General features: G+C 38.0%; 1 protein-coding gene and 1 long non-coding RNA gene across 4 annotated transcripts in view; both read right to left on the reverse strand.

The window, feature by feature from the left end:
- Positions 1-19823, reverse strand: part of GRIA4 (glutamate ionotropic receptor AMPA type subunit 4) — a 678251-nt gene that overhangs the window by 249310 nt on the left and 409118 nt on the right. The window lies entirely within an intron of this gene.
- The window catches only part of LOC129628039 (uncharacterized), a 91996-nt gene that overhangs the window by 13029 nt on the left and 59144 nt on the right, over positions 1-19823 (reverse strand). The window lies entirely within an intron of this gene.

Raw genomic sequence — 19823 nt, forward strand, 5'->3', positions numbered from 1 at the left:
CCAAAATTAAATCATTTAACTCTACAGAACTTCATCCAGCAAGTATTTTCATCAAATTACATAGAGCGAGCTTTTCAGTTCACCCAGACTGGCAGGCTGGCAGATGGTTAAGTGTCCATAACCAGATAGTTGATCGGGACCTTAATAGGGCATTTTCAGTGACTCAAGTGGATCAGTTTTAATACCTCTTATTAAAGTTTTTAAAATCTAAATATTTCTCCCTTATGATTTGGAACTTTGGGGTCACAATCAAGTATACACATGTTTGACTTAGATACAAAGATGCTTTGTGGAAAATATTCTAGCTTTGTCTACAAATAATTTTCTATATGGAGATAGGAACATATTTTCTGTAATTTTTCAGTATTCAAAATAAAATATATTATCCTGTAGCTGATTATCTGATTCTCAAAACGTATGGATACTGACTCAGCCAGTAGTTTAAAAAAATCATTGTTTTAGGACCTCTTTAAATATAAGCTTGAATAATCTGCTATCCTTTCATCAAGTGCTGATAGAGAAAAGGAAGTTGGTTAGTTTTACTCTTTAGTTGCTTACACACTTTATACCACAAACTATGTCAAAATAGGTTATTGGATGACACCTGCTTAGCCTCATCTGCAGAATTGGGTTCACAAATATCCTGTAATGTTATATATTCAACTTTTATTGAATAACACTATTTAGACATTTTCTGCATTTATTGTAAACTATCTCTAAAGAAAACATTTTTAACCTAGTTCTCTCCAAATAAGGTCTCACAGTTAGTGTATTTTTTTGACTTAATCATCAAGATGACCCTTTTTGGAGAACTGGTTAACTTGGTATTTTATGGTAACAGGAATTATTCCATCAATAATTTTTCTTTTTTCCTCCACTTATTACCAAGCAGTTCAGGACAAATGCTATGTTCAGCTATTATAACTGAATTAGCCCTGCCTGCACTTTCATAGTTGTTTTTTCCTTCTTTTTCATGTCTTTGTTTATTATTTCTTTTAAAATGATACACATATGTATGTGTGTGTTGTTGTTGTTGTTCAGTAGCACAGTCGTGACAGACTCTATGTGACCCCATGAACTGCAGCAAGCCAGGCCTCCCTGTCCCTCACCACCTCCCGGAGTTTGCTCAAGTTCATGCCTATTGCATCAGTGATGCCATCCAACCATCTTATCCTCTGATGCCCTCTTCTCTTTCTGCCCTCAATCTTTCCCAGCTTCTGGGGCTTTTCCAATGAGTTGGCTGTTCACATTAGATGACTAAAATACTGGAGATTCAGCTTCAGCATCACTCCTTCCAAGGAGTATTCAGGGTTTATTTCCTTTAAGATTGATTGGTTTGATATCCTTTCTGTCCAAGGGACCCTCAGGAGTCTTCTCCAGCACCACAGTTGAAGGCATGAGTTCTTTGGCATTCTGTCTTCTTTATGGTCCAGCTCTCACAAAAGTACATGACCACTGGGAAGATACATGGATCTTTGTTGGCAGAGTAATGTCTCTGATTTTCAACACTGTCTAGGTTTGTTGTAGCTTTCCTGCCCAGAAGCAATCATCTTCTGATTTCATGAATGTGGTCACCCACCACGGTGATTTTAGAGGCTAAGAAGAGGAAATCTGTCACTAATTTCCCTTTTTCCCTTTCTATTTGCCATGAAGTAGTGAGGCCAGATGCCATGATCTTATTTTTTTTTTTTTTTAATATTGAGCTTTAAGACAGCTCTTTTACTCTCCTCCTCCAACCTCATCAAGTGGATCTTTAGCTCCTCTTTGCTTTCTGCCATTAGAATGGCATCATCTGCATATCTGAGGTTACTGATGTTTCTCTTGTGAGCTTATAATTTATTCAGCCTGACATTTCTCGTGCATGCTTAGCTTATAGGTTAAATAAATAAGGTAACAACAGACAGTCCTGTGGTACTCCTTTCTCAATCTTGAACCTATCATTTGTTTCATACAAGATCTAACTGTTGCTTCTTGAGAACATGCAGGTTTCTCAGGAGACAGGTAAAATGGTCTGGTATTCCCATCTTTCTAAGAGCTTTCCACAGTTTATTATGATTCACACAGTCAAGGGCTTTGTTGTAGTTGATGAAACAGAGGTAGATTTTTTTTTTTCTGGAATTCCCTTGCTTTCTATATGATCCAGCAAATGTTGGCAATTTGATCTCTTGTTCCTCTTCTTTTTCTAAACCCAGCTTGGCCATATAGAATTCTTGGTTCACATAATGCTTAGGCCTAGTATGTGAGATTTTAAGCATGACCTTACTAGCATGTGAGATGAATGTAATTGTCCAGTGGTTCACACATTCTTTAGCATTACCCTTCTTGAGAATTGGGATGGGTTTTCCAATCCTGTGGCCACTGTTGGGTCTTCCAAATTTGCTGATATATTGAATGCAACACCTTGATGGCATCATCTTTTAGGATTTTGAATAGCTGTAACTGGAATTCCATTGCATCCACTGCCTTTATTAACAGCAATGTTTTCTAAGGCCCACTTGACTTCATACTCCAGAATATCTGGCTCTGGAGGACTGACCACACCATCGCAGTAATCTGGTTCATTAGGATCTTTTTTTGTAGAGTTCTTCCATATATTCTTTCCATCTCTTCTTGATCTCATCAGCAACTACTAGGTCTCTACTGCTTCTGTCCTTTATTGTACCCATTTTGGGGTAAAATGTTCCCTTGATATTTCCAGTTTTCCTGATGAGATCTCTATTTCCCCTTCTAGAAGGCCTTCTTGTCTCTCCATGTTATTTTCTGGAACTCTGTGTTTAGTTGGATGTATCTTTCTCTTTCTCTCTTCCTTTCCCCTTCTTTTCTTTCTTCAGCTGTTTGTAAAGCCTCCTCAGATAACCAATTTGCCTTCTTGCCTTTTTTTTTTTTAACCTTCTTGCTTGTCTTTATCTTTGGGATAGCTTTGTTTACTGCCTTCTACACAGTATTATGGACCTCTGCCCATAGTTCTTTAGGCCCACAGTTCAGTTCAGTTCAGTCACTCAGTAGTGTCCGACTCTTTGCAACCCCATTAATCACAGCACGCCAGGCCTCCTTGTCCATGACCAACTCCCAGAGTTCACTCAGACTCATGTCCATTGAGTCAGTGATGCCATCCAGCCATCTCATCCTCTGTCGTCCCCTTCTCCTCCTGCACCCAATCCCTCCCAGCATCAGAGTCTTTTCCAATGAGTCAACTCTTTGCATGAGGTGGCCAAAGTACAGGAGTTTTAGCTTCAGCATCTTTCCCTTCAAAGAAATCCAGGGCTGATCTCCTTCAGAATGGACTGGTTGGATCTCCTTGCAGTCCAAGGGACTCTCAAGAGTCTTCTCCAATACCACAGTTCAAAAGCATTAATTCTTTGGTGCTCAGCTTTCTTTACAGTCCAACTCTCACATCCATACATGACCACAGGAAAAACCATAGCCTTGACTAGATGGACCTTTGTTGGCAAAGTAATGTCTCTGCTTTTGAATATGCTATCTAGGTTGGTCATAACTTTTCTTCCAAGGAGTAAACGTCTTTTAATTTCATGGCTGAAATCACCATCTGCAGTGATTTTGGAGCCCCCCAAAATAAAGTCTGACACTGCTTCCACTGTTTCCCCATTTATTTTCCATGAAGTGATGGGACCAGATGCCATGATCTTCGTTTTCTGAATTTTGAGCTTTAAGCCAACTTTTTCACTCTCCACTTTCACTTTCATCAAGAGGCTTTTGAGTTCGTTTGTCCTTCAGAAGTGATTAATCTCATGATCTTCTTAGTTTGTCCTCTTGATTACCAGTAATAAACTATTCATTCACTGAATAATCTGAAGTTTTTTTGAAGCAAGGATGAAGGTGATCTGCATCTCAAATTTATTCGGACTGGATTGATCATTTCTTAGCCCCAAAATATTTAACTTTGCTCACTATATTAATAAGTAGAATGACTGTTAAATTTATCATGCAAACTGAGATATTTAAAAAGTAAAAGGTGGCACTGTATATATTACACTGGAGTGTTAGGTATAAACCAGAACCTTGCAGGCAAACCTAAATGAAAAGCTAGCTATCAATCTAGGTTCTGGGGACACAGAGATAAAGAAGCCATTGCCCACAGGCAGCTCATAATTTTAAAATTTCTCCCATGCTGTAATTGAGAATTGATTAAAAGCATTGGCAGAAAAAAATGACCAATGGGAGAGGTCATGCAAAAGTCCAAAGGTAGAGGAGGCAGTCACAAGATGGTGGAGGAATAGGACAGGGAGATCACTTTCTCCTCCACAAATTCATCAAAAAATCATTTGAAAGTTGAACAACTTCCACAAAACAACTTCTGAACACTGGTGGAGGACACCTGGCAGCCAGAAGGGAAACTCAATTTCTTCAAAAGGAGGTAGGACAAAATATAAAAGACAAAAAATATATATATATATATATATATATATATATATAAAATATTTTGGGATGGAGACCCACCCTGAGGAGGGAGTAGTGAAGCAGGAGAAGTTTCCACACAGTAGGAAACCCTCTCACAGGTGTGTCTGTGGGGAGTTTTGAAATTTTATAGGGCAACATAACTGACAGGAAAAACAAACAAACAAACAAAATACAGAATACATGCTTAACCACAACTACACGTGGAGATGGAGAAGTGACACAGACGTCCTCATTCACCACCAGTGAGTGGGGGCTGGGCAGGGAGATGTGGGCTGCATCATTGGTCCTTAGGGTAAGGACCGGGCCTGAATGCCCTGAGGACAACCTGAGGGAGCAGATGTAAGATAGCAACACAAACCATGGGATCACCAGAGAGAGACACACAAAGACCTTTCCCACAAAAGTCTCCTACATCACACAGTAATCCTTGGCATGCTCACAAAAGAAAGGGCTGAATGAATACCAAAGGAGAGCAAGCCAGCTGCCATATAGGGCCTGCCCTCCCTGGAGGCAGAGAGGCAGGAATGCGACAGCCAGAGCTGGAAAGGAAGGGGTTTCTGCAATCTTGGCCCCAGAGACTGCATCTTCCTCCAAACTGTGAGCAGGCTCCCAGTTGCTAACCATGTCTTCCTGGGATCCTGGACAGTTGACATCTGCCAGGAGTGTCACAACCTGAAATCAGTTCCCCAGAGGAGACACACAACACTCCTGGGACTGTGCTCTTGCAGCACACCCAGGAAACAAAATGGCCAGGACTGAAGAGGTGAATAAGACACATGGACCACGTGGGACACTGTGCTCTCCTAGGTCCAGTTGTATGGGTTTTGGACCCAATTGCTAAGCTGTTTGGACCTAGGAAGGGCAAAAACCAAACAGAACATCTGGGTCTGTGTCCCTGAGGAGCACCTGAGAACCTGAGTGGCTTAGACCTTGGAGCTGCATGAAACACAGGGCTCACCTGGGACAGTGCCCTTGCAGAGCACCCTGAAGCCTGAGTAGTGTGGACCTGGGAAGTACATGCTGCTATGGGCTGTGGCAAACCCAGTGTGGTCCATCCACTGTGAGCACTCCCCACACATGCCAGCAGTATTTTTTTTTTTTTTTTTTTTTTTTTTTTGCAGCGTTCCTCCCTCCTCACAGCACAACTGAATAAGTAAGCCTAAATAAGTGGCCACCTTCGCCTTATTGTGTCAGGGTGGAAATTAGACACTGAAGAGACTTGCAAACAGAGGAAGCCAAGATAACAAAAGAAGGGGAAACCACTCTGGAAGTGACAGGTGCTATCAGATTAAAACTCTGCAATTAATACTGAGACTGCATTTGACGGGCATCTGTAGACCTTGAGAAAAAGCACCAGCTGGAACAATGGACTATCCAACAATGAACTCACACCACCCTGGCCACAACAGCCCCAGAGAAATTCCTAGACATATTATTAATATTATCACTTTTAATTTTTAAAAAAAAAACAGTTTTTATTACTCCTTTAACTTACATTTTTACAGCCTACTATTACCTTTCAAAAAAAAAAACCCTATTAAAAAAACAGATTCCATATATATATATACATATATTAAACTTCCGTGCTTGATTTTGTTTTGTATTTTTTATATTGTATTTTTGAGAGTTTAACCTCTATTCTAGCTTTTTTTTTTTTTCCCCAGAGTCTTTGCTTTTTGATATTTGCTATCAATTTTGTACCTTTAAGAATCTAGTCTTCAGTATGCATTTTCACTTGGGGATTTGATCACTGGCTTGATTGCTCTCTCCCCTTTTGACTCTCCCTTTTCACCTCCAGGTCACCTCTATCTCCGTCCTCCCTCTTCTCTTCTCTACCCAACTCTGTGAATCTCTCTGGGTGTTCTGGGCTGTGGAGAGCACTTAGGGATTTGATTAATGGCTAAATTGCTCTCTTCCCTTTTGACTCCCCCTTTTCTCCTCCTGGTCACCACTCTCTCCCTTTTCCCTCTTCTCTTATCTATATAGCTCTATGAATCTCTCTGGGTGTTCCTGGCTGTGGAGAACTCTTTCACCACTAACTTAGAGGTTTTACCTTCTGTGCTGTATGGAAGAAGTCCTGAGGCTACTGTAAGAGAAGGACAAAAAGCCAGAGGTAGGAGGATTAACTTCAAAACTTTAGAACATCAGAGAACTCTTGCATCCAGGGAATATTAATAGACAAGAGCTCACCAAAAGTCTCATACCTACCCTGAAACCAAGCTCCACCCAAGAGCCAGAAAGTTCCAGTGAAAGACACAGCACACTAATTGTCTAGCAAAACAGGAACACAACCCTGAACATTAAAAGATGGGCTGCCTAAAGACATGCCAAACAAATAGATGCCCCAAAACTCACTACTGGACACTTCATTGCACTCCAGAGAGGAGATCCAGCTCCATCCACCAGAATACAGACACAAGCTCCCCCAACAAGGAAACCTTGACAAGTCACTGGTCTAACCCCACCCACTTGGAGGAGACTCCACAATTAAGAGGAACAATGAAATTCAAGCCTTCAGAAAGGGCACCCCAAACACAGCAATCTAAACTAATGAAAAGGCACAGAAATATTCAGCAGGTGAAAGAAGATGATAGAACCTCACAAACTGAACAGAAGAGGAGGAGATAGGGAGTTTACCTGGAAAATAATTCAGGCTAATGATAGTAAAGATGATCCAAAATCTTGAAAATAAAATGGAGTTACAGATAAATAGACTAGAGATGAGTATTGAGAAGATGCAAGAATTGTTTAACAAGGACCAAAAGAAATATAGAAAAGTCAATAAATAATTAACAAAGCAATACCTGACATTAAAAGCACTCTGGAGGGAATCAACTGTAGAATAACTGAGGCAAAAGAGAGGATAAGTGAAGTGGTAGATAGAATGGTGGAAATAAATAAAGCAGAGAGGAGAAAAGAAAAACAATGTTAAATGCCCCAACATTCAAATCATAGGTGTTCCAGAAGAAGACTACAAAAAGAAAGGGCATGAGAAAATAGTTGAGTATATAATAGTCAAAAACTTTCCTAAAATGGAGAAGGAAATAGCCATCCAGGTCCAAGAAACCCAGAGAGTCCCAAACAAGATAAACCCAAGGCCAAAACACCCAAAGACACATATTAATGAAATTAATGAAGATCAAACATAAAGAGCAAATATGAAAGGCAGCAAGGGAAAAGCAACAAAAAACACACAAGGGGATCCACATAAGGATAAGAGCTGATCTTTAAATATAAACTTTTCAAGCCATAAGGGAATGGCATGACATGTTTAAAGTGATGAAAGAGAAAAACCTACAACCAAGATTACTCTACCCAGCAAGGATCTCATTCAGATGTGAAGGAGAAGTCAAAAGCTTTACAGACAAGCAAAAGCTGAGAGACTTCAGCACCACCAAACCAGCTCTTCAACAAATGCTAAAGGATCTTCTCTAGACAAGAAACACAGAAAAGGTTTGTAAAAATGAACCCAAAGCAACAGAGTAAATGGTAACAGGGTCATATTTATCAATAATTACCTTAAATATAAATGGGTTAAATGCTTCAACAAATGGCAAAGACTAGCCAAATGGATACAAAACAAGACCCCTAAATATGTTGTCTGCCAGAGACCCAGCCCAAACCTAGGGACACATACAGACTCAAAGTTAAGGGATGGAAAAAGATATTACATTCAAATGGAGACCAAAAGAAAGCAAGAGTAGCAATACTCATATCAGATAAAATAGACTTTGAAATAAAGACCACAATAAGAGTCAAAGAAGGACACTACATAAGGATCAACCCAAAAAGAAGATATAATAGTTATATATGCACCTAACATAGGAGCCCCTCAATACATGAGGCAAATGCTAACAAGTATGAAAGGGGAAATTAACAGTAATACAATAATAGTGGGGTACTTTAATACCTGACTCACACCTATGGATAGATCAAGCAAAAAGGGAATTAGGAAGGAAACACAAACTTTAAATGATGCAATGGACCAGTTAAAGCTAACCGATATCTATAGGGCATTTCATTCCAAAACAATGAATTTCATCTTTTTCTCAAGTGCACGTGGAACATTCTCCATCCAGGACAGATCACATCCTGGGCCATAAATCTAGCCTTGGTAAATTAAAAAACACTGAAATCATTTCAAGAATCTTTTCTAATCACAATTCAGTAAGATTAGATGTCAACTACAGAAAAAAAATATTATTAAAAATGCAAACATATGGAGGCTAAACAACATGCTTCTGAATAACTAACAAATCACAGAAGAAATCAAAAAGGAAATCAAAATATACATATCAACAAAGGAAAATGAAAACATGACAACCTAAAACCTATGGGACTCAGTAAAGGCAGGACTAGGAGGGAGATTCATAGCAATAAAAGCTTACCTCAAGAAACAATAGAAACATCAAATAAACACCCTAGCTTTACACCTAAAGCAACTAGAAAAAGAAAAGAAGAATCCCAAAATTAGTAAAATAAAGAAATCATAAAAATCAGAGCAGAAACAAATGAAAAAGACACAAAGGAGACTATGGTAAAAATCAAGAAAACTAAACGTTGGTTCTTTGAGAAGATAAATAGAATACACAAACTGTTAGCCAGCCTCATCAAGAAAAAAAGGGAGAAGAATCAAATCAATAAAATTAGAAATGAAAAAGGAGAAATCACAAGAGACAATACATAAAGATCATAAGAGACTACTATGAGCAATTATATGCCAATAAAATGGACAACTTGGAAGAAATGCACAAATTCTTAGAAAAGCATAACCTTTCAACACTGAACCAGTTCAGTTCAGTTCAGTTCAGTTTAGTCACTCAGTCGTGTCCGACTCTTTGCGACCCCATGAATTGCAGCACGCCAGGCCTCCCTGTCCATTGCCAACTCCCGGAGTTCACTCAAACTCACGTACATTGAGTCGGGATGCCATCCAGCTATCATGACCAATTCTAGCAAAAGGATCCAACAACATATTAAAAAGATTATACATCATGACCAAGTGGGCTTTATCCCAGGGATGCAGGGATTCTTCAATATTCACAAATCAATCAATGTGATACACCATATTAACAAGTTGAAACATAAAAACCAACAAGAAAAGGGTGCCCATTCTCACCACTACTATTCAACATAGTTTTGGAAGTCTTGGCCACAGCAATCAGAGCAGAAAAAGAAATAAAAGGAATCCAAATTGGAAAAGAAGAAGTAAAACTCTCACTGTTTGCAGATGACATGATCCTCTACATAGAAAACCCTAAAGACTCCACCAGAATTTTACTAGAGCTAATCAATGAATATAGAAAAGCTGCAGGATATAAAACCAACACACAGAAATCCCTTTCATTCCTCTACACTAATAATGAGAAAATAGAAAGAGAAATTAAGGAAATAATTCCATTCATATTGCAATGAAAATAATAAAATACTTAGGAACATATCTACCTAAAGAAACAAAAGACCTATATATAGAAAAGTATAAAACACTGGTGAAAGAAATCAAAGAGGACACTAATAGAGGGAGAAATATACCGTGTTCATGGATTGGAAGAATCAATATAGTGAAAATTAGTATACTACCCAAAGCAATCTATAGATTCAATGCAATCCCTATCAAGCTATCAACGGTATTTTTCACAGAGCTAGAGCAAATAATTTTACAATTTGTATGGAAATACAAAAAACCTTGAACAGCCAAAGTGATCTTGAGAACGAAGAATGGAACTGGAGGAATCAACCTGCCTGACTTCAGGCTCTACTACAAAGCCACAGTCATCAAGACAGTATGGTACTGGGACAAAGGCATAAATATAGATCAATAGAACAAAATTGAAAGCCCAGAGATAAATCCACTCACCTATGGACACCTTATCTTTGACAAAGAAGGCAAGAATATACAATAAAGAAAAGACAATCTCTTTGACAAGTGGTGCTGGGAAAACTGGTCAACCACTTGTAAAAGAATGAAACTAGAATACTTTCTAACACCATACACAAAAATAAACTAAAAATGGATTAAAGATCTAAACGTAAGAGCAGAAACTATAAAACTCCTAGAGGAGAACATCAGCAAAACACTCTCTGACATAAATCACAGCAGGATCCTCTATGACCCACCTCCCAGAATATTGGATATAAAAGCAAAAATAAACAAATGGGACCTAATTAAACTTAAAAGCTTCTGCACAACAAAGGAAACTATAAGCAAAGTGAAAAGACAGCCTTTAGAATGGGAGAAAATAATAGCAAATGATACAATGGAAAAAGAATTAATCTCAAAAATATACAAGCAACTCCTGCAGCTCAATTGCAGAAAAAAAAAAAAAAAAAAAAAAGACCCAATCAAAAAATGGGCCAAAGAACTAAAGAGACATTTCTCCAAAGAAGACATACAGATGGCTAACAAACACATGAAAAGTTGCTCAACATCACTCATTATTCGAGAAATGCAAATCAAAACCACAATGAGGTACCATTTCACGCCAGTCAGAATGGCTGCTATCCAAAAATCTACAAGCAATAAATACTAGAGAGGGTGTGGAGAACAGGGAACCCTCTGACACTGTTGGTGGGAATGCAAACTAGTACAGCCACTATGGAGAACAGTGTGGAGATTCCTTAAAATACTGGAAATAGAACTGCCTTATGACCCAGCAATCTCACTGCTGGGCATTCACACCAAGGAAACCAGAATTGAAAGAGACACGTGTATCCCAATGTTCATCAAAACATTGTTTATAAAAGCCAGGACATGGAAGCAACCTAGATGTCCATCAGCAGACGAATGGATAAGAAAGCTGTGGTACATAGACACAATGGAGTATTCATTTCAGTTCAGTTCAGTGGCTCAGTCATGTCTGACTCTTTGAGACCCCATGATTTGCAGCAAGCCAGGCCTCCCTGTCCATCACCAAATCCCGGAGTTCACTCAGACTCACGTCCATCGAGTCAGTGATACCATCCAGCCATCTCATCCTCTGTCGTCCCCTTCTCCTCCTGCCCCCAATCCCTCCCAGCATCAGAGTCTTTTCCAATGAGTCAACTCTTTGCATGAGGTGGCCAAAGCACTGGAGTTTCAGCTTCAGTATCATTCCCTCCAAAGAAATCCAGGGCTGATCTCCTTCAGAATGGACTGGTTGGATCTCCTTGCAGTCCAAGGGACTCTCAAGAGTCTTCTCCAACACCACAGTTCAAAAGCATCAATTCTTCTGTGCTCAGCCTTCTTCACAGTCCAACTCTCACATCCATACATGACCACAGGAAAAACCATAACCTTGACTAGACGGACCTTTGTTGGCAAAGTAATGTCTCTGCTTTTGAATATGCTATCTAGGTTGGTCATAACTTTTCTTCCAAGGAGTAAGCGTCTTTTAATTTCATGACTGAAATCACCATCTGCAGTGATTTTGGAGCCCCCCAAAATAAAGTCTGCCCCTGTTTCCACTGTTTCCCCATCTATTTCCCATGAAGTGATGGGACCGGATGCCATGATCTTTGTTTTCTGAATGTTGAACTTTAAGCCAACTTTTTCGCTTTCCACTTTCACTTTCATCAAGAGGCTTTTTACCTCCTCTTCACTTTCTTCCATAAGGGTAGTGTCATCTGCATATCTGAGATTATTGATATTTCTCCCGGCAATCTTGATTCCAGCTTGTGTTTCTTCCAGTCCAGCGTTTCTCATGATGTACTCTGCATAGAAGTTAAATAAGCAGGGTGATAATATACAGCCTTGACGTACTCCTTTGCCTATTTGGAACCAGTCTATTTTTCCATGTCCAGTTCTAACTGTTGTTTCCTGACCTGCATACAGATTTCTCAAGAATCAGGTCAGGCAGAGTATTACTCAGCCATTAAAAAGAATACATTTGAATCAGTTCTAATGAGGTGGATGAAACTGGAGCCTATTATACAGAGTGAAGCATGCCAGAAAGAAAAACACCAATACAGTATACTAACGCATATATATGGAATTTATAAAGATGGTAATGATAACCCTGTATGCGAGACAGCAAAAGAGATACAGATGTCTAGAACAGTCTTTTGGACTCTGTGGGAGAGGGCAAGGGTGGGATGATTTGGAGAATGTCATTGAAACATGTATATTATCATATGTGAAATGAATTGCCAGTCCAGTTTCGATGCATGATGCAGGATGCTTGGGGCTGGTGCACTGGGATGACCCAGAGGTATGGTATGGGGAGGGAGGTGGGAAGGTGGTTTAGGATGGGGAACACATGTACACCCGTGGTAGATGCATGTCAATGTATGGTAAAACCAGTATAATATTGTAAAGTAATTAGCCTCCAATTAAAATAAATAAATTTATATTAAAATAAAATAAAATGTGTATTGCAATACCCACCCCCCCAAAAAAAAACATAGAAACATAAATACCATAGGATTATCTCAATAGATGAAGAAAAGGCCTTTGGCAAAATTCAACACCCATTTATGATGAAAACTTTCCAGAAAGCAGGCATAGAAGGAACTTATGTTAACATAATAATATTCAACATAGTTTTGGAATTCTTCACCACAGCAATCAGAAAAGAAAACAAAAAATAAAAGGTTTCCATATTGGAAAAGAAAAAGCAAAATTCTCACTGTTTGTAGATGACATGGCAAAGAAAACCCTAAGTACACTACAGAATATTACTAGAGCTAATCAATGAATATAATAAAGTTGCAGGGTATAAAATTAATACACAGAAATTTCTTGAATAAAATGGAAAGAGAAATTAAAGAAACAATCCCATTCACGATTGCAACGAAAATAATAAAATACTTGGGATTAAATTTACCTAAAGAAATAAAAAACGTATATATAGAATACTATTACAACACTGAGGAAAGAAAAAAAATATTACACAAATGGATGGAGAAATATACCATGTTCTTAGATTGGAAGAATCAATATAGTGGAAATGAGTATGCTACTCAAAGCAATCTATAGATTCAATGCAATCCGTATCAAGCTACCAATGGTATATTACAGAGAACTAGAACAAATAATTTCACAATTTGTATGGAAATACAAAAAAACCTCGAATAGCCAAAGCAAACTTGTGAAAGAGAAATGGAATTGGAGGAATCAACCTTCCTGACTTCAGACTATCCTAGAAAGCTACAGTCATCAAGACAGTATGGTACTGTCATAAATACAAAAATATAGATAAATGGAACAATATAGGAACCCCAGAGAGAAATCTATGTACCTATGGACACCTTATCTTTGACAGAGGAGGCAAAAATATACAATGGAGAAAAGGCAAATTCTTTAACAAGTGGTGCTGGGGTAACTTGTCAACCATCTGTAAAAGAATGAAACTAGAACAATTCCTAACACCACACACAAAATAAACTCCAAAATGGATTAAATATCTAAATACAAGACCATAAACTATAAAATTCTTGGAAGAAAACATAGGCAGAAAACTCTCTAACATAAATCAAATCAAGGTCCTCTATGCCCCACCTCCCAGAGTAATGGAAATGAAAACAAAAATAAACAAATCGGACCCAATTAAACTTGAAAGCTTTTACACAATGAAGGAAACTATAAGCAAGGTAAAAAGACAGACTTCAGAATGGGAGAAAACAAAGCAAACAAAACAAATGACAAAGAATTAATCTCCAAAATATACAAGCAGCTCATTTATCTCAATACCAGAAAAATAAATGACCCAAATCAAAAATTGGGCCAAATAACTAAACAGACATTTCTCCAAAGATGGCTAATAAACACATGAAAAGTTGTTCAACATTATTAGAGAAATGCAATCAAAACCACAATGAGGTGCCATTTCATGCCTGTCAGAATGGCTGCCATCAAACATCTACAATTAAATGCTGGAGAGGGCATGGAGAAAAAGAACCCTCTTACACTGTTGGTGGGAATGCAAACTAGTACAGCCACTATGGAGCGCAGTGTGGAGATTCCTTAAAAAACCTGGAAAGAGAACTGTCATACAATCCAGCAATCCCACACTGGGCACAAACACTGAGGAAACCAGAATTGAAAGAGATACATGTACCCCAATGTTCATTGCAGCATTGTTTACAAGAGCTAGGACATGGAAGCAACCTGGATGTCCATCAGCAGATGAATGGATAAGGAAGTTGTGGTACATATACACAATGGAATATCACTCAGCTATAATAAAGAATGCATTTGATTCAGTTCTAATGAGGTGGATGAAACTGGAGGCTATTATACAGAGTGAAGTAAGTCAGAAAGAGAAACACCAATACAGTATATTATCACATATATATGGAATTTAGAAAGACGATAATGATGATCTTCTATGCAAGACAGTAAAAGAGAAACAGATGTAAAGAACAGACTTTTGGGCCATGTGGGAGAAGGTGGGTGTGGGATGATTTGAGAGAATAGCATTGAAACATACATACTACCATATATATAATATATGTGCAAGTTTGATTCCTAAAGTAGGGCACTCATAGCCTGGGACAACCCCGAGGAATAGGTGGGGAGGGAGGTGGGAGCGGGATTCAGGATGTGGGGACACATGTATACCCGTGGCTGATTCATGTCAATGTATGGCAAAATCCACCACAATATGTATAAATAATTAGCCTTCAATTAAAATAAATTAAAGTTAAAAAAAAAAAAAAAAGAAAGTCCAGAGGTATTATCTGTGAAGAGATCTTAATTGTCTAGGTAATCTCTGAATCTCCTTTCAGTTCTCTTGTTTTTATTTGGCCAAAGGTTAACTAATCCATGTCTCTGAGGACTTGCATGTGAACCTATCAACACTTTTTTTTTTTTAAAGGGAAGGTACATATACATGTATGTGTGCTCAGTTGCTTGAAAATGAAAAGTGAAGTTGCTTAGTCGTGTCTGACTCTTTGAGACCCCGTGGGCTGTAGCCTACCAGGTTCTTCTGTCCATGGGAGTCTCCAGGCAAGAATACTGGAGTGGCTTAGCCATGCCATACTCTTTGTAACCCCATGAACTATAACTTGCCAGGGTCTTCTGTCCATGAAATTTCCCAGACAAGACTTCCAAAGTAAAGCAATTCAAGTTTCTCAGTTTGGAAAAATATTAAAAGGGTGATACATTTGGGTTAACAGAATGGATTCTATTCCTGAAAAGCTAAGTTAACTTTTAGACATATGAGAGAATTCAAACATAAGCCTAGTACTTTATTTACTTAAGTTTTTGCTTATTATATATTATATTTATGTCAATACTTTTCAAACCAATTTAGAAGTGTTAACAAATAAACATAATGATATTTATTTTAAACAAACCAATATAGGCTAGTAAATTTGAAGATCAAGTGAACTTATGAGGCAAGCAGATCTCACTTCCAATTTTAATCTGTGTTAAATCAAAGCATTTTATAGCTTGGAGGAATTACAGTGCAGTTTAATCAAATTTTGATGTGAACACAAAAAGCTAAGCCCGAGTGCTTACATGACTTGCCCAGGGCAAAAGGCTAGTTATGGGAAGTTGGTTGGTGGCAGAGAATGATCTAAAAAAATAAGTTCTTGTGTCTCTGAGAATATTGTCCTTGTCCTTGGGGAAATTTGGATGGGGCAAAGCTAAGAATGTCAGCAGTTCTCGAAAGGATTTGGACTTCCATTAGCTTTGGGCAGAATAAAACAAAAGAGGAAAAATAAGTATGTGACTTTTGAGCTCCTATTGAAATAAAGAATTAAGACTATTTTTAATATTTATCCCCAGTTTGATTTTCTTTCTCCTCAGCTTCATAATTTTCTAGGAAAAGATTTGCATCAACAATTTAAGAATCATTCAATGATTGGTTACTTCCAGACTCTGTGGACCTGAAATTCCACTTTTCTTTGTATCTCAGTGCTTTCACCCTTTCATTTCTTCTTTAAAAGGAGTGGCTGCTTTCAGAAGAGATCAAGAAAGTATGGGTTGAAAATTATCATGTGATTATTTCATGGTCTACTTAAGCAAAATTATAGTTAGCATATTTGTTGGTAGAATGCTCTAGAAGGTCACTTACCCATACATTTAAAGGAAGTATGATCTACTATTGTTAGATCTTGCATTCTTTAAATTTTCTTGGTTCTGCCTTCAAAATAAATGTGGACATTTCTCAACATCTTAACTACTATTGTTCTGGTCTAAATCACCATAATCTCTCACCTAAGTTATCCTGTTTTGGCTCCAGAGCTCTTTCAGTCTGTTCTTCTCACAGTAGTCAGACTGATCCTGTTCTGATCCTACATGAATGCATTTAAGCTAAGTTGACAAGCATGTCCAACTCTGTGCAACCCCATAGATTGTAGACCCCCAGGCTCCTCTGTTCATGGGGCTTCTCCAGGCAAGAATATTGGAGTAGGTCTTATCACCTGCATTAGCAGGTGGGTTTTTCTTTTCTTTTCTTTTCTTTTCCACTAGTGCTACCTGGGAAACCTGTTGCTCAAAACCGTCTGAAAGCTTTCCATATCATTTAGGGCAATACTGGTGGCTCGGATGGTAGTGTCTGCCTGCAATGTAGGAGACCTGATTTCAATCCCTGGGTCAGGAAGATCCCCTGGAGAAGAGAATGGTAATCCATCTCAGTATTCTTTCCTGGAGAATTACATGGACAGAGGAGCCTGGTGGGCTACAGTCCATGGGGTCCCAAAAAGTTGAACACTACTGAGTGACTAACACACTAGGGCAATACAGACATACATACATTAATACATATTTAAATTAAGTATTTTTTAAAATTAAGCTCTACAATGGTACTTTTAGCCTACTCTTGTACTTCTTGAACTTCTTTTCCTTTCCTCAGCTGTTTGCTTACCTTGTTCTAGTAAACTGACCTCATTGATATTCCTTAATTATACAAGGTATACTCTCTCTTCAAGGCTTTGTGCATGCTGTTCCCTCCAGCTTCCATGCTTCTCTTCAGAAAGACACAAGATTTCTCATTTCTTTCAAGTTTCACTCAAATAGTACCTTCTCCATGAGGCCTTCCAAGAGCACTTTTAAAAATTAAAGTTAAAAAATTTACAAAGTCAAACCTGTATCTCCCATGGTTATTATGTACAAGGGACTCAATAAATATTAATTCAATGAATGAAGGGCTATGACTTGTGCCCCATTAGCTGTGACATAGATCTCTTCTTGTTTTTTACTTTGTCTTGGGTAGCATAAAATAACATATGTAGATCTGAGAGGTGCAAATCCAGAACTGGAGTGAAATCTCCATAAGGCCTTGGACTCAAGACTCTACAGTCTCTGGAATGACAGCAACAACAAAAATGGAAGTATTCACTTTGTTTTTATTTTAAAAAGTCAGGATGATTAAGAAAAAAAAAATCTGATTATTACCATCTATATCTGCATAATTTTATAGAAGAAAACATTTTAATTCTAAAAGAGTAGGAAAGATATAGTTTTAGAATAAGGAACATTTCTCCAAATTAAAAAAAAAAAAATGGCTTCACAGAAACCCTCTACACTGTCTTGATTTTCTCTCTTTGTTTACTCTGGAAGGTGGGTCCATAAGAAACACGAGCTTTGTACTCTAGACTTTCACTTCTGCTGTGACTGTGTCACAGTCATCTGCAGAGAGAGCAAACTCCCTCCCACAAGGTGGCAGACAGAATGGTGCTTGTTTCTTCACTTTATCATCAAAAGACAAAACTAAGTGTTTAATAAAAAATGTGGGGGTTAAGATGTTGTATACAGAAACAAGCGTGACAATTTAAGACTTAAATGCCCATCCTACATTCCTTTTTAAGTTCAAGCATCTGAATGTTGACTTATTTGATTTTACCAAGCAGAAATTGTATCATTAAGAAATGAGAGTTAAAGAGAAACTATTAAAACCTCAAGGAGGAATGTTAATCATTTGAATTTTGCCATGGAACAGACTGGAAGCTTGAGAAGCCCAAAACAAGATTCAAAATTTTTAGGGCTTCTTAATAAAGTCATTTCTACAGAAGCTGACCCCTTGCTTGCTTTTAGAGCTTGGTCGGGGTGGAGGGTGGGGGGTAACAGTATAATTTTTGAGGTTTTAAGATGGTTGATTATGAAAAGGTCTAAAAGGTAAAAAATGGTGAAACCTCTTGGTTAATAGTATATGATAATGAGCAATTTATGAAACCACAGGCATAATAAAATGAGGAGAAGTTTAGATTCCAATTTCTTTATGAGACTAGCTTTCTAACTGATGCACATTTTTCAGCACATTTTGAATCTGTGAGATGTTTCTCCTTTTTGATGCCAAAAGTTAAACTTACACAAAATAGACTGAAATTGAGAGCTTCCATAAAGCAATTTTGGGGTATGTTATAATATAAGAAACTATATCTTTCAAACCTTCTGCATATATGTGAACATAGCACATCAACATCCATTATGCTGTATTAATAAGGCATTCTAAATGCTGTGGGTGCATGCTGCAGGTATGTATGGAAATTTCTATCAAGACAAATCTTTTCACATTCACCTGTCACATTATGTTTATCAAGCTCCCCTATGAGTTATGTTGTGAATTTTGAGGGACAGTATTGGAATTTGAAACAGAATAATGTACTTCTGGACTACCTACTAGTGGTTTATACACTGTAGAAGAATACATATGTTTTAGTGCCAATAACAGGGTGTTACAGTTTGACATGTGTAGTAATTTGATAATTAAAGATTTTTAAACAAGATCTATGAGAAAAGGCTTGTGTTCATCAGTTTATAATGGGAGAAAACTTTAATTTATGAAGAGAAGAATTTATTGACTTAAAAATGAATAGAGTTTTCATCTCTTATGGATATATTCCCAAGAGTGGAGATTGTTGGAACATATGATAGCTCTATTTTTAGTTTTTAAAGAAATTCCATACTATTTTCTATATAGACTGCGCCATTGTATATTTCCACCAACAGTGTAGGAGGGGCTCCTTTTTCTCCACCCTCTCCAATATTTATTATTTGTAGACTTTTTGATGATAACCATCTGACTTGTGTAATTCAACAAAATAAATGCACCCCAATTTTCATAGCAACATTATTTACAATAGTAAAGATATCAAGGCTATGGTTTTTCCAGTAGTCATGTATGGATGTGAGAGTTGGGCTGTGAAGAAAGCTGAGCACTGAAGAATTGATGCTTTTGAACTGTGGCATTGGAGAAGACTCTTGAGAGTCCCTTGGACTGCAAGGAGATCCAACCAGTCCATTCTAGAGGAGATCAGTCCTGGGTGTTCTTTGGAAGGACTGATGCTAAAGCTGAAACTCCAGTACTTTGGCCACCTCATGCGAAGAGTTGACTCATTGGAAAAGACTCTGATGCTGGGAGGGATTGGGGGCAGGAGGAAAAGGGGACGACAGAGGATGAGATGGCCAGATGGCATCACCAACTCAATGGATGTGGGTTTGGGTGAACTCTGGATGTTGGTGATGGACAGGGAGGCCT

Source organism: Bubalus kerabau, chromosome 15 (genome assembly GCF_029407905.1).
Source record: "Bubalus kerabau isolate K-KA32 ecotype Philippines breed swamp buffalo chromosome 15, PCC_UOA_SB_1v2, whole genome shotgun sequence".
Lineage (NCBI taxonomy): Eukaryota > Metazoa > Chordata > Mammalia > Artiodactyla > Bovidae > Bubalus > Bubalus kerabau.